Source organism: Phascolarctos cinereus, unplaced genomic scaffold, assembly GCF_003287225.1.
Source record: "Phascolarctos cinereus isolate Bilbo 61053 unplaced genomic scaffold, phaCin_HiC Scaffold_3;HRSCAF=262, whole genome shotgun sequence".
Taxonomy (NCBI): domain Eukaryota; kingdom Metazoa; phylum Chordata; class Mammalia; order Diprotodontia; family Phascolarctidae; genus Phascolarctos; species Phascolarctos cinereus.
Window position 1 is genome coordinate 11961677 of NW_027555736.1, and position 13241 is coordinate 11974917.

General features: G+C 42.0%; 1 protein-coding gene across 6 annotated transcripts in view; it reads right to left on the reverse strand.

Annotated features, from left to right (window-relative positions):
• LOC110198973 (lysosomal acid lipase/cholesteryl ester hydrolase-like) overlaps positions 1–13241 on the reverse strand; it is a 162470-nt gene that overhangs the window by 26095 nt on the left and 123134 nt on the right. Inside the window, exons 1-3 of one of the 6 annotated variants that reach the window (XM_078150708.1) lie at positions 9854–10971; positions 6711–6781; positions 4665–4770 (exon numbers count right to left, since the gene is read on the reverse strand). The exons of 4 other annotated variants lie outside the window; for them this stretch is intronic. The gene's annotated coding sequence lies outside the window, so the exon portion shown is untranslated. Of the gene's footprint in view, positions 1–4664; positions 4771–6710; positions 6782–9853; positions 10972–13241 lie in introns of those variants that run through there. One more of the 6 variants, XM_078150707.1, reaches the window with a different exon arrangement.

The window sequence follows — 13241 nt, forward strand, 5'->3', positions numbered from 1 at the left end:
TCCCACCCCCCATTTATGCTATTCTCTCTTTTGACCCTGTCCCTCTTTAGAAGTGTTTGCTTCTGATTACCCACTCCCCCAATGCCCTATCCTCTGTCATCCCTCTGCTCTCTTATTCCCTTCCCCCCCCATTTTCCTGTAGGGTAAGATAGATTTCTGTACTCCATTGAGTGTGTATGGTATTCCCTCCTTAAGCCAAATCTGATGAGAATAAGATTCACTCATTCCTTCTCACCTTCCCCCATTTCCCCTCCACTGTAAAAGCCTCTTCTTGTCTGTTTTATGTGAGATAATTTACCCCATTCTACTTCTCCCTTTCTCCTCCCACTATAATCCTCTCTTACCCCTTAATTTTATTCTCCAGATGTCACCCCTACATCTTCAACTCACCCTGTGCCCTCTGTCTACTTATCTGTCTGTCTGTCTGTCTGTCTGTCTGTCTGTCTATCTATCTATCTATCTATCTATCTATCTATCTATCTATCTATCTATCTATCTATCTATCTATCTAATTTTTCCCTCCAACTACCCTAATACTGACAAAGGTCTCATGAGTTACAAATATCATCTTTCCATGCAGGAATGTAAACAGTTCAACCTTAATACATCCAACCTCAGACCAAATACTTGACACTTACTAGCTGTGTGACCCTGGGCAAGTCACTTAACCCAATTGCCAAAAAATTAAATAAATTAAATAAATGAACAAATAAATGAATGAATGAGTAAAGGAACAAATAATTAAATGAATGAATGAATGAATGAATGAATGAACAAACAAACAAATAAATAAGTAAATAAACTGAGGTCCCCCTGACTCCAGGGCTGGTGCTCTATCCATTGTACCACCTAGATGCCACATAAAATACTTTTTAAAAGGACAAAAGGACCATAATCCTGACAGCCCAGGCATCCACACCAAAGAATTGGGAGGGGGGATGATTAAGTAAAGAATGAAAGTCTGTCTTATCTGGATCACTGACTTCTTGCCTTCCAGGCTTGAATATCATCACTCACACATTGAAGACCCTCCTGGAGATTCAGGTGAATTTTATGTTCCTTTTGACAGTGAAAGACTGACTACTCTGCCATACTGCCCTCTTGTCATGCTCCCCTGAGAGTTTAAAGGTAGGCCAACCAATCAACAAGTATTTATTAAATACAAGTGTTTATCAAAAATACAATTAAATTTATTAAATTAAATAAAATTTATTAAACATCAGCACTGAGTTAGATGATGAAAGAACAAAGAATGAAAGAATGCCTTCTCTCAAGGAAATTAGATTCTAACGGTATAACATGTACATGGATAAATATCTACATCAAAAATATAAAGTGAATACGTACAAATACAGACAAAATGGTTAAAGACAAGATAGTTTGGAAGTGAAGATATTGACAGTTATGAGGTCAGGAAAAGCTTCAGGCAGAAGATGGTGCTTTGAGCATCACCATAATGGAAGAGTGGAACTCTATGAAGCAGACGTGAGGAGGAAGTGTATTCCAGGCATATGGGATGGTCAGTGGAAAGGCAGAGACACTAAATGGAAGTGGAAAAACAGGAAGCAGGCCACTTTTTTCCTAATAATATTTTATTTTCCCCCAATTAAATATTAAAAAAATTTTAATATTATAAAACTGTTTTGAGTTCCAAATTCTATCCTTCCTTCCCTACCCTTTTCTCTCTGCCCCCCCCCTCCTGAGATGGTAAGCAATCAGATATAGGTTATATGTGAGCAATCATGCATGTAAAACATTTCCATATTAGTCAATTTGTACAAGAAAAGGAAGGAAGGAAGGAAGGAAGGAAGGAAGGAAGGAAGGAGGAAGGAAGGAGGAAGGAGGAGGGAGGGAGGGAGGGGAGGGAGGGAGGGAGAGGAGAGGGAGGGAGGGAGGAGAGGGAGAGAGAGAGAGAGAGAGAGAGAGAGAGAGAGAGAGAGAGAGAGAGAGAGAGAGAGAGAGAGAGAGAGAGAGAGAAGAAAGAAAGAAGAAAGAAAGAAAGAAAGAAATTTTGCATCATTTTGCATCAGTCAATGTATATCTTTCCAAATTCTACTGAAATCATCTGGCTTATCATTTCTTACAGCACAATAATATTCCACCACACTCATATGCCACAGCTTGTTTAGTCATTCCCCAACTGATGGGCATCCCCTTGATTTCCAGTTGTTAGCCACCACCAAAAAGGGAACAGACCTCTTGGCTGTATCACATAGTATGGGGCAGGGGAGTAACAGCCAGTTAGCCTAGAAATGTAGGTCGGTTCCAGATCACAAAAGATTCTAGAAACAGAACAGAAGAGTTCGTATTTTACTGTAGAGAAAATCAGGAGTCATTGGAGGTGGTTGAGTTGGAGACTCACAGGGCCTTATCTGCACTGACAGGAAAATTCTTTGGCAAATCCTCTCTGGGATGGACTAAATGGAGGGAGACCAATTAGGAAGCTATTGCAATAATCTAGGTGAGGAATGATGATGGCAAAGGTGGTAGCTGTGTGAGAGGAGAGACGGAGTAAGATTCAAGAGATGTTGTGAAGGTAGACACTTTAAGATCTGGCAAATAATTAGACATGGAGGATGATGGCAAGTGAAGAATCTAAAATAATGCCAAGGTTATAAATCTGAAGACTTGAAGGATGGTGGTGCCTTGACAGAAGCAAGGAAGTTTGGAAAGAGGAGAGGGGCAGGTGGCAAAGATAATGAGTTCAGTTTCAAATGTGTTGAGTTTAAAGATGTCTACTGAACATTCAGTTTTAAGGGTCTAAAAGGCAATTAGATATGTGGAACTGAAGCTCACAGGATAAACTGGGGCTGAATGGAAAAGGGAGGAGGGAGGATAGGCAGAGACAGACAGACAGACAGATAGATAGATAGACAAACAGGTAGATAGACATAAGGTTCTATCCTAGGTCCTTTTCTCTTCACCATCCATAATCTCGGTACAATATTCATCAGCTTGCATTGACTTAACTCTCATCTTTCTGCACGACTCACAGATTTACATAAAATACACCTATGTGTGTATGCATATATGTGTTTATTATAGCTGTTTATGTATATGTGTGTATATATGTAAATATGGATATACATGTATATTGCTATAAATGTATATTTGTGTCTATGTAAGTACATAAAGATATGTAAATCTATGTATTCATGTGTGTATGTGTTTTTATAGATACCACAACATGCCCTGGTACAAAAAAACAATCTTTGTGGCACAAAGTTTTCCCTAGTGATGTTATTGTGAATCCTGGAACAGCACAATACCTGAAAAAGGCTGAGTGTGGAACACAGGACAGTGGACAGGTTTTGTGACACTCCTCCCTCCTGGTGTGACCAACACTTTTCATTCTCCTTTGCTGGATCACATGCAAAGATGGATACACATCACATGCAAAACCATGGCTGTCTTCCAAGTGTCTGTCCTGTGTCCTTTTATCTTCTCCCTCTATATTATTTCTCTTGTTGTTCTGATCTCTTCTCATAGATTCAGTTATCACCTCTAGGCACATTATTTTCAGATCTCTTTGTCCAGATATAACTCTATATAATTTCCTTAAGTCTAGCCTCACATCTCCGATTGCTTACTGGACATCCAGAATTGAATGACATGTAGACATCTTAAATTCAACATGTCCAAAACTGAACTCATCTTCCTCTCTTCCTCTCCCAGCTTTCCTATTACAGGTGAGAATACCACCATTCCTCTAGTCTCCTAGGCTCACAATCCAGGGGTTATCTTCAACTCCTCCTCTCTCTCAATCCCCAAATCCAATTGGTTGCCAAGTCCTGTTGCTTCTGTCTTCACAAGATTACTCACTCATTCCCCCTTCTCCCCTCAAAAACTGTCACCACCCTGGCATTGGTCCTCATATCTTTGCACCTGGACCATTGCAAGAATCTTCTGGTTGGTCTTGCCCCAACTTTCCCCACTTGAGTCCATCCTCTACTCAGCTGTGGAGGTCCGACCTAAATCTCAGGTCCAACTACGTCACAGACCCATTCAATCAACTCCAGTAGCTGACTCTCAAGTATAGGAGCAAATAAAAAATGCTTTGTTTGCATTCAAAGCCCCTCCTAGCCTTGCTCCATGCTCCCTTTCCAGTCTTTTTATACCTTACTCCACTCCATGTATTCTGCTATCCAGTGATGCTGGCCTCCTGGCTGTCCCTTGCACAAGATGATTCATCTCCTGATTGTGTGAAAGTTCATCGACTGCCCCCATGCCTATAATGCTCTCTTATCTCCTCTCCATTCCCTGGCTTCCTTCAAGGCCCAGATAAAATCCCACCTTCTACCAGAAGCCTCTCCTGATCCTCCTTAATACTACTGCCTACCTTCTGTTGATTATCTCCAATTTACCATAAGATATATATGTATGCATGTGTACACATATATAGCTTATAAATATACACAGTTATTTGCTATACTGCATATATATGTGTGTATGTACATATATACATATGTGCCTTTATATACACACACACAGAGTTGTTTGTATGTAGTGTCCCCAGTAGGCCAGAATTGAAAGCGATTATTTTTGCTTTTCTTTTTCATCCCTAGCATTTAGCACAGTGTCTGCAATATAGTAAGTTTTTGACAAATGTTTATTAACCTCATACAGTAAGACTAGACTGCAGCATATTTTCAGCAATGACATACATGCAAGAAGTAGAATGAGGAATGATTTCCATCGTCAACTGGATGATGAGGAAAAGAAGGCGGTCAAGACGGACGCTGTGAGTGCCACCTGGAGACACACAGAATGCTAAAAAAAAAAAATCCAGGAAAGTGTTGGGCACACTGGGTAGATGCTCTGGGAAGAATCTGTGTCCATGAATGAAACACAGATGAAATCTCACCTCTCGTGCCCCTCAGACAACTCTCTAGAGCTTCCCAGATTATGGAGCAGGTGCTGGTTAACATTTCTTGGGGTGCTTTCTTATCAGACATCAACCACCCCAATGGAATCACAGGTGTGAACCCCCAAAGCCACCTGGCCCCACAAAAAATTATGCAATGGGCTTTCACAAAGTGTGATAAAGGGGAAAGTGCAAACATTGGGCAAGTTCTAAGGATTTCAAGTGAGTACAATCAAGAAGCACCTCTCCTTTCAACCCTTTGCCCAACAAATGGGCAAGACTGTCTGACTGCAGTGGGCCTCCCTGCCCATGTGGGGGAGGAAGCTGTTTCTTCCACAGCTTAATATCTGCCAACATGTCCTGCCATCTTTCACCCAGTCCCCTGAATAAACCTGCTCTTGCCTGCAAAAAATCTGCAGAGATTACCCAATCCACTGAAGCTGGAGGTAGGCAAAAATTACTTCAGAAGAACGGCTGAATTCACCATGAAGAGGTTTTATTTTTTAAAAATCATCATAATAGACAAGCGTGTTAACAATAATCTTTATTGCCAAGGTTTGTGACTCATGTGGAGTCTGGCCCATTATTGGGGAGGAGTGAGTTGAGAGAGACCAAGAGATCCTTGATCCCCAAAAAAGGAAAGGGAAGCTACTAATCAGATGATCTTTTCATCTAAATCCTCTTGGAATTTTCCAGATGGTGACTGAGTATAGCAATTCTTTCAGAGTAAACACAAGAATATGCATCATTTCCCCACACAAAATCAACATGATTATAATGAGGAATAAATTTTTGATGAATGACATTTGGAGTTTAGACAGCAACTGTTTGACATCTTTAGGACCTGAGAGTAAATCCTTTCCACCAAACCAAATAGCCGTTGGCACTTCCACTTTGCTAGTGTCGTAAGGCGGAGGAGTGGACTAAAATGAAAAGGAGGAAGAAAGACGTAACAGATCCAGCCTAGGTCTGCTCAGGGCCCTTCCTCTCCAGTGAGGTGACAAAGATCCCTACACCTGAACCAAGTGGCAGGATGTCCTCCTCCTGGTTCTACACTCCTTTCCACTTTCCCCCAGAAAAGAAAGGTGAAAGGGAAGGCAGGAGATCATTAGGAAGGGGAGATGATGGAGAACTGCCTGCTGGGGAAGGAGTTCTTTCTTTTCTGTCCTAAAGCCCAGCAAGAGCTTGGAAGTGTGAAACCTCTGAATGAGCATGAATGCCTTCCCATGGGGCTTGGGCATGCTGAGAGTGAACATGTCCTTCCTTGGGTAAAAACAAAAACTTCAACATTCATTTTCCAAAAGGCTATGGATAGCCTTCATTTCCAATCTTTCTGGCATCTGGTCAACCTGTTGTTGTTTACATAGCAAAAACTGCAATCTTTGTCCTTTCTCCCTCTCCCTTTTGAGTAGACTTCTTAATCTGGAGTCCAACGACCCTCAAGGGGTCCACTGATAGATTTCAGGGGGTCTGTGGACTTGGACAAGGATAAATTACATCTTTCTTTTGACATAATCAGTTTTCTTTATAATCCTATGCACATAAAAGCCATTTTTGGAGAAGGAAGTCTCACGAGACTGCCAAAGGGGTTTGAGAGGATTGCTCCAGTCCTCTCAAAGAGGCTGTCACTGAACATATCTGTACCTTCCCTAGAAAGGTCAAGCAGTATCCCAGGCAAGGCTGTTCACTAGCCTGTAGCCTAAGAAAACGGATCAGGGCATTCTTTCTTCATGCTTTTGCACAGGCTATGAGGTCTATAGTGCCAACTTTGCCAAGAGATTAAAGTATTGGGTAGAGGCTTCAGTGTTCTCCTCTTACCCAAGCTAGTATTTGGAAATAATCTTACCTGATTATAATACTTCATATTCAGAGCAGGACTCCCCAGTCATAAGCTTCAAACCTCTTTGAATGAAGAGTCTGAAATGAAGGCCATAACAGATAACTAAGCATAGATCTCTGGGGCTTTAAGGAACCTTGGCACAATCTAGGCTGAATTCCTAATAATAATACCAGGTGGTCACTCCAGAGTACTTGGTGATCCTCACAACATCACTTGAGGGAGTACTACAGGTCACATTGTTCCTATTTTGGGGATGAGGAAGCTGAGTCTTATAAGAGTTCAGTGAGTTCTCATTGGATAAATAGCTAGTGAGTATCAGGGTGGGATCTGAAGTAAAGTTTCTTGATCCTAGGCCCAGCACTTTGTATACCACAATTGCTGTCTCATAGATTTCCCAGATGCTAATGACTGTCACTAAAAATATATGTGTCTCTTTCTCCCTCCCCTCCCCAGCCATGGCAGCCACATATATGACAGTGGTACATTCCCTTGAAATGGCTGATTCTCCATCTTGCTGGAAGTCTAAGGGAGAGATGTGCTGAAAGACTGTGTTCCTCCTAACTCAGTCACAGTCATCTTTGATAAAATCTTCTAGTTAAGAGGATGAGCAAAGAGTCACAAGGCATACAGCCTTCCACCCATAGCCAGAGTGAATGCCCAGTTCCATGGGAAGTTTCCCTGGTTAATCCTCTGCTACAGATGGAAAATGGGACAGGTTGATTAGTGTCCCAAAAAATAACATTTATTGGGATTCTATTTCTTCAGTTCCTTATATGCGATGAGGAAGTGGGACCAAGCCAAGTACCTAGAGGACATCTGTGCTGGCGGAAGCACAAATTAGTGCCAAATGAAAGCATTGGGAGGGAATTTTCTAGGCTATCTCAGGGAGGGGATGATACTAAAAGAATGGAAGGACTCATGGACAAATTTAGAGGCAATTGAGAGGACATGAGTAAGTACTGATTTATATGACTAGATCCTCATCTTTGTGAAGTTCATTTTGTTTGTTTGTTTGACAATATGTATGTGTATCCTCAGAGCAAGTGCTCTGGAGGTCTATGTTACCTGAAGTGACTGGTGCCTGAGAAGGGTCATCCAAAGTGAATACACTTACCAAAGGACCAATTCCATAGTGGAGTAAAAAAGATTTTATTGGGACTTTATCTTGAAAAGTGTAATAGAAATTATGAAAATAGGTTATTTTTATCTTATATTTGTCAAAATTTAAGTTATTATGATTAATTAATAATTATAATGATACATGCTAATTTTCAATTGAGCAAAAATGAATGGTGTTGATTTGGGGTAGGGGATGGTATATTTTTGGACAAGATGGTAGAACACAAGGAACGATCCTTCATATTCCATTTGACAGGATCCTAAAATGTGTTACTGTTGCCAAAAAAGCATCTGAAGTCTCCATTAATTTTCTGTAAGACCTTTCTTATTCCTTTATGTTCAGCTCATTTTCCACCTGCAGACAGTTACTGGGAGGCTAAGTGAGAAAGATGTTAGGGATAAGCAGGGAAGAATTGTGAGGGAGAACTAAAATGGCTGATTCACTGGGGATACGTTTGTATGATGATTTTCCTTCTCCACCCAACTCATATTGAACAAGCATGATGCAGCAATGAGGAGCTGGAATAGGAAAACAGAATTATACCTCTGCCACATGGGGCTTGGTGACCCTGGCACAGCTTTCAGCACCCAAGGAATGTGTCAATTCTGCATTGGTACAGGAAGTTTTCCTGACTGGGAGTTCTCTATAGGGGAAAGTATAGGTCTGGACCCACATTCCCCTACCAAAAGGATACAGCATCATAACTCTGAGCTTGACCATGTTGAGTGTGAAGAGATAACAGACTCTCTTCGCAACACTTTTCTGCACAAACTGCCTTTTTTTCTGTCCTACAGTTGCCTGGGAGGTACAGAGATCCTTGACATTGTTTTGCTCATTGTTTGATTACCAGAAGCTCAGCGCAGCAGGGCCCTGCCTTCAAGGCACTTTTTCAACAATGTTACATTTGTTGCCATCCTACAAAATTCCTTAACTGATGAAATCAATAAGAAACTTCAGTTCATCAACTCTTTCCTTAACCTGAATGAGGAGCTGGGATGGGGGTGGCCCCTGGCATAGAGGATGGCTTGTTATTGGTCCCTATAAACAGTGCCATCACCCAAGCTCTCTGACTGGATGGCCTCAGGCCCCAGAAGCTCATTGAAGAATTGACCACTACCCAAAGGGATAAGCCTAACACCTCATCTAGGGGTAACACAGGTTATCAAGGAGAAATTTCCCATGAAGCTTGAAATGCCTCTAGTTCAATACTGAAGAACATGCATATTGGTGCCATGGTCTCCATACCTGGGGAATCCACTGATGAAGACTGGTGCTGAGTATTATGAAGGAAAGACCCTGTGAAGGCACTTCTCCCTCAGTGGTGTCTGACAGAGGTGGAAACAAATCGTCTCCCTTTGACCTTCTGGCTTTCTAGTGCTCCTCTTCCTTGGACTTCTGGTGGATAGGAGGCGGGGAAGCGTGGGAGCTACACTGTATTTAGGACACTGAATCTAATTGTGCTTCAGACGTCTTAATGCAATTTTATGCTCTATTAGCTTAAAATGGCACTAAATTTGGGGACACTATATATGTAGATGTACTTGTATATGTATACATGTACATATGTATCACATATACATGTTGTGTATGTGTGTATGTATACACATGCATGGATATGTATATGCCTTGGTATATATGTATATGTTGCCTATATGTATATGGATGTACATGCATATTTGTTTATACAATGATGTTTCAGTCATTCTGCATAACTAAGAACCATGAAATACCAGAAGCTTATACTATTCAGAATTGTAAGTGGTCCAAAGAGAGACGTGTGAGGGCCTAAGTCAGCTACAGTACATTCCCAAGGACAGCCTGAATGTAGGGAGTGGTATAATAATAATTATTTATGATCTTACTGAGCCAATGTATAATCGAGGGACCATCATGTAGCAAAGGCTGGTGCTTGGGCAGCCTGAGAGCTGCACCATGACCCAGGAAATAGAAAGAGATCTAAAGGGGAATCCAGCATACAGGAAAATTGTGCTCAGCAAATTATTTTGGAATCAAATTTTAAAAATTATACCTGTAAGAAATGGCGCACATCTTTAACAGAAGAACCTGCTGGGTTTTGTCAAAGATATATATCAATGCGACTCTGCAAAAATAGATATAAAGAAATATTTTTTTTTTCCAAATTAGTTTCCTTTCACATCTGATGACTTTCTGGCAAAACTTGACTGGAGTATTTCCAGGCTAATGAATTGGGATTGTGTGTTCATGGACAACCTTTGGTTAGGCCTGACCCAGAGAAATCTTTCTGTAATTGAATTGGAGATATGCTAATGTTTGTCTGAGAAGAGCCAATATGTTGAAAATGGGGAGGACCTGAGAGTCCATCTGAATCAGAATGGAAATCTGTCTAGACAGGTGTCAATCACCGAACAAGCATTTATGGAAGGCTTCAGATGCAAGTAAAAGGTTTTGAAGGCGGAGAATGGACCAGACTTACTACCTGATCAAATATGTGGGTGGAGGAATGGGCAGTGAAGAAATACGGATGACTCTCATGGTGGAAACCTGAGGGACTGGAAGGTCCTGGGGCCCTTGACAGCAAAAGTTGAATCAGGAGTAGGTGGGCTTAGAGGGAAAGGTGATGTATTCTGTTTTGAACATGGTAAGTCTGATATGCCTATGAGACATCTGGTTGGAAATGTCTAACTGGCAGTTGGAGACATACAAGACAGATATGGAGGATATATGTGTTGATTTAGAAGTTATTTGCATAGAGAGGGCAGTTAACTCCATGGCAACTGATGAGATCACCAAGATAGACCATGTAGAAGAAAGAGAAGGCCCGGAACCCAGGTCTGGGATACACTAGTGGGAGGAACCAGTGGAAGATTCTGCAGGAAGTGAGCTCTGACAGAGTAATGTCACAAAGCACAGGGAGAAGACAGTGTCCAGGCGGAAAAGGTGGTCAACAGGGTCACATGTTGCACAGGACTGAGCAAAGCTACTAGATAAAGGGCAGTTTTAGTGAAGTGGAGGAAGAACCTAGACTACATTAAAGGAGTTTAAGAGTGAGTGGCAACTGAGAAAGTGTGGACAGCTCCTTCTAGTTAATAGTGAAAAGGAACACAGAGCAGAAGAGTTTTCAGAGATGGTAGAGGGACCAAGTCAAAGTGCTCTACATGCATTATTCTGTTAAGTGCGTGTGTGTGTGTGTGTGTGTGTGTGTTTACGGCTACTTTGTTGAAATTGATGGTATCAAATCCATTTATCAACAATAAGACGTCGTCACAAATTGTGGAAAAGATCTCACGGTTGCACAGATCCTGGCCAGTGAAGCGGGTTAAAAAGCTATTGGGAAAGAATTCCTTTTCCCCAAACAAGATCTGCAAAAGGCAGGTTAGAGAAAGATGTCAGTGAGCAATAGCAGAGCTCTATCCTTCTCACCTGCACAGCAGGGCTGGGTTCCTCAGGAATTTTGACATTGCTTAGCAGAAATGACCTGCCGAGGATCATTTTCCATAGATGCCCCTACTCGTCACTCTCAAACCCTGGTCAGTGTCCAAAGGAAACCAGTCCTGTAACACCTCAAAGAGCAAAGCCACAGACAAATTCCCCAGAGTGCCCTGCCCTTCTGGCAAAAAACCAGAGAGGCCCAGGGAAATGAGACCTGGCTTTAGCTATTAGGGCCAAGCTGACTGGAAAAAATGTAAGCTGATGGCTTCTTCTCCAATTCAGTTGGGTAGGTTCTGTGTGCCTAAGGGGTACAGGGGACAGGAGGGTTTCTGAAGGGCAGCCAAGAACATTCTGAGGACCCTTCAAAGCGGAGGCCACATTTGTAGCTCTTTCGTGAATCACAAGTGAAAAATAGACATCTTTAGAATAGGCCAGTAATGCTGCCATCCTAAGACATGCCATTGTACTGTCTCAGTTGGACAGTGAATGTGACCCAGAAAGCAGAGAAAAATGAAATTGGTAAAAAATCACCCAAATTAAGACAGACATTTTCTGTGTCCATAAGAAAAGAAAGGCAAGAAGAGATTTAAGGTAGGGATGAGAGAGAGGAGTGAAGGGCAAGGAGCAGGAAACTAGCTGGTAGGGCTAGGAAGATTCAGAAAGGCAACAATACAAGGGGAAATGGAACTCTTGCATGGGGAAAGAAACAGCAAACACTTCAGAAAAGCTTTCTTTAAAGAACATGGAGCACTTCTGGCCAAGTTGGCTGCACAAAAGAGACAAAAACTGAAATATGACACTGGCCCAAATAATGATAAAAATATCCAATGAACAAATACAGTGAGTGGCTTCTTCCACCCAAGACCCATCCTCAAGGCCAGACAGAAAGCCAAGAACAGTAGGAAAGAGCACCACGTGTTAAGGCATGAAAGATGGCAGCCTCCCAGGATGAACGAAGATTGGCCAGCGACCCTCACAGCCCACAATGCTCTGCATCCTGAGGCAGCAAGAGTAAAGGGCTCACCCAGGAATCTCCAGAGGGACTGAAATTGATAGTGGTCTTGGAAGCCACCAGGAGCAGCAGTGCCCAGAGCAGGCCTGGGCTCTGTCCCAAGTCACAGTAGACTACCCTAAAGATCCAGTACTCTGCACCTCAACGAGTCATGGGGGTCTAGCCCCAAGAAGTAGAAGTCATTGCTCTCAGGTCAAGCCCTTTGGTGCTTTCGGTCTCTGGGGTTCAAGATATCAGAAGGTCCTGAGTATCCTTTCATTCGGGCTCTCTCCTTTCTGCCTCCTCTGGTTCATAGCTATTTGAAGTATCATTTACCTTGAATAACGTGTCAGGGAGTTTTGCCAGGAGCAAGGTAGGACCATGCAGATCATTAAGAATGGAAATTGGAGCTAATGCAAAATTAATCTTGATCCTTTCAGCCACTTTGGGGTTGGTTGACATCCCTTCAAAGGCTGAAAGATAAAAAGCAACTAAACCCCATCCTTCCCTTCTTTCCCCAGAGCCAGCAGCCCAACTCCAGCCCTGATTATCTCCTGCCCAGATTATGCCTTCATCTCCTAGATGGTCTCTCTGTCTCTCATCTTTCCCAATTTCACCCCAATCAACATTCTCCTGCCTCTGACACTTACTGCCTCTGAGTCTCAGTTCTATCCCATAAGATAGCAAGAGTTCTTATGTGACAAGGCTGGCGGGAGAATCAGAGATGGGGTCTGTAGAGCACTTTGCCGACCTTAAAGTGATGCATAAATGTTTGTTGTTATTATGACCTTCTACAGCCCACAGTACCTAGCACAGGGCAGGGAAGTAGAAGCATTATACAATTTACCTTAGGTGGGATGAATAAATGGATTAAGGAGAAAAATTCCTATGATGGTCAAGTAGGGAAATGAATAGTTAGCACCTTAGAACAACGAATGAAAATTCAAAATTATATTAAGAGAATGGATGTCAGTCTGCACAAAAATCCCATGAAATAAAAAAGAAGGAAATTCAG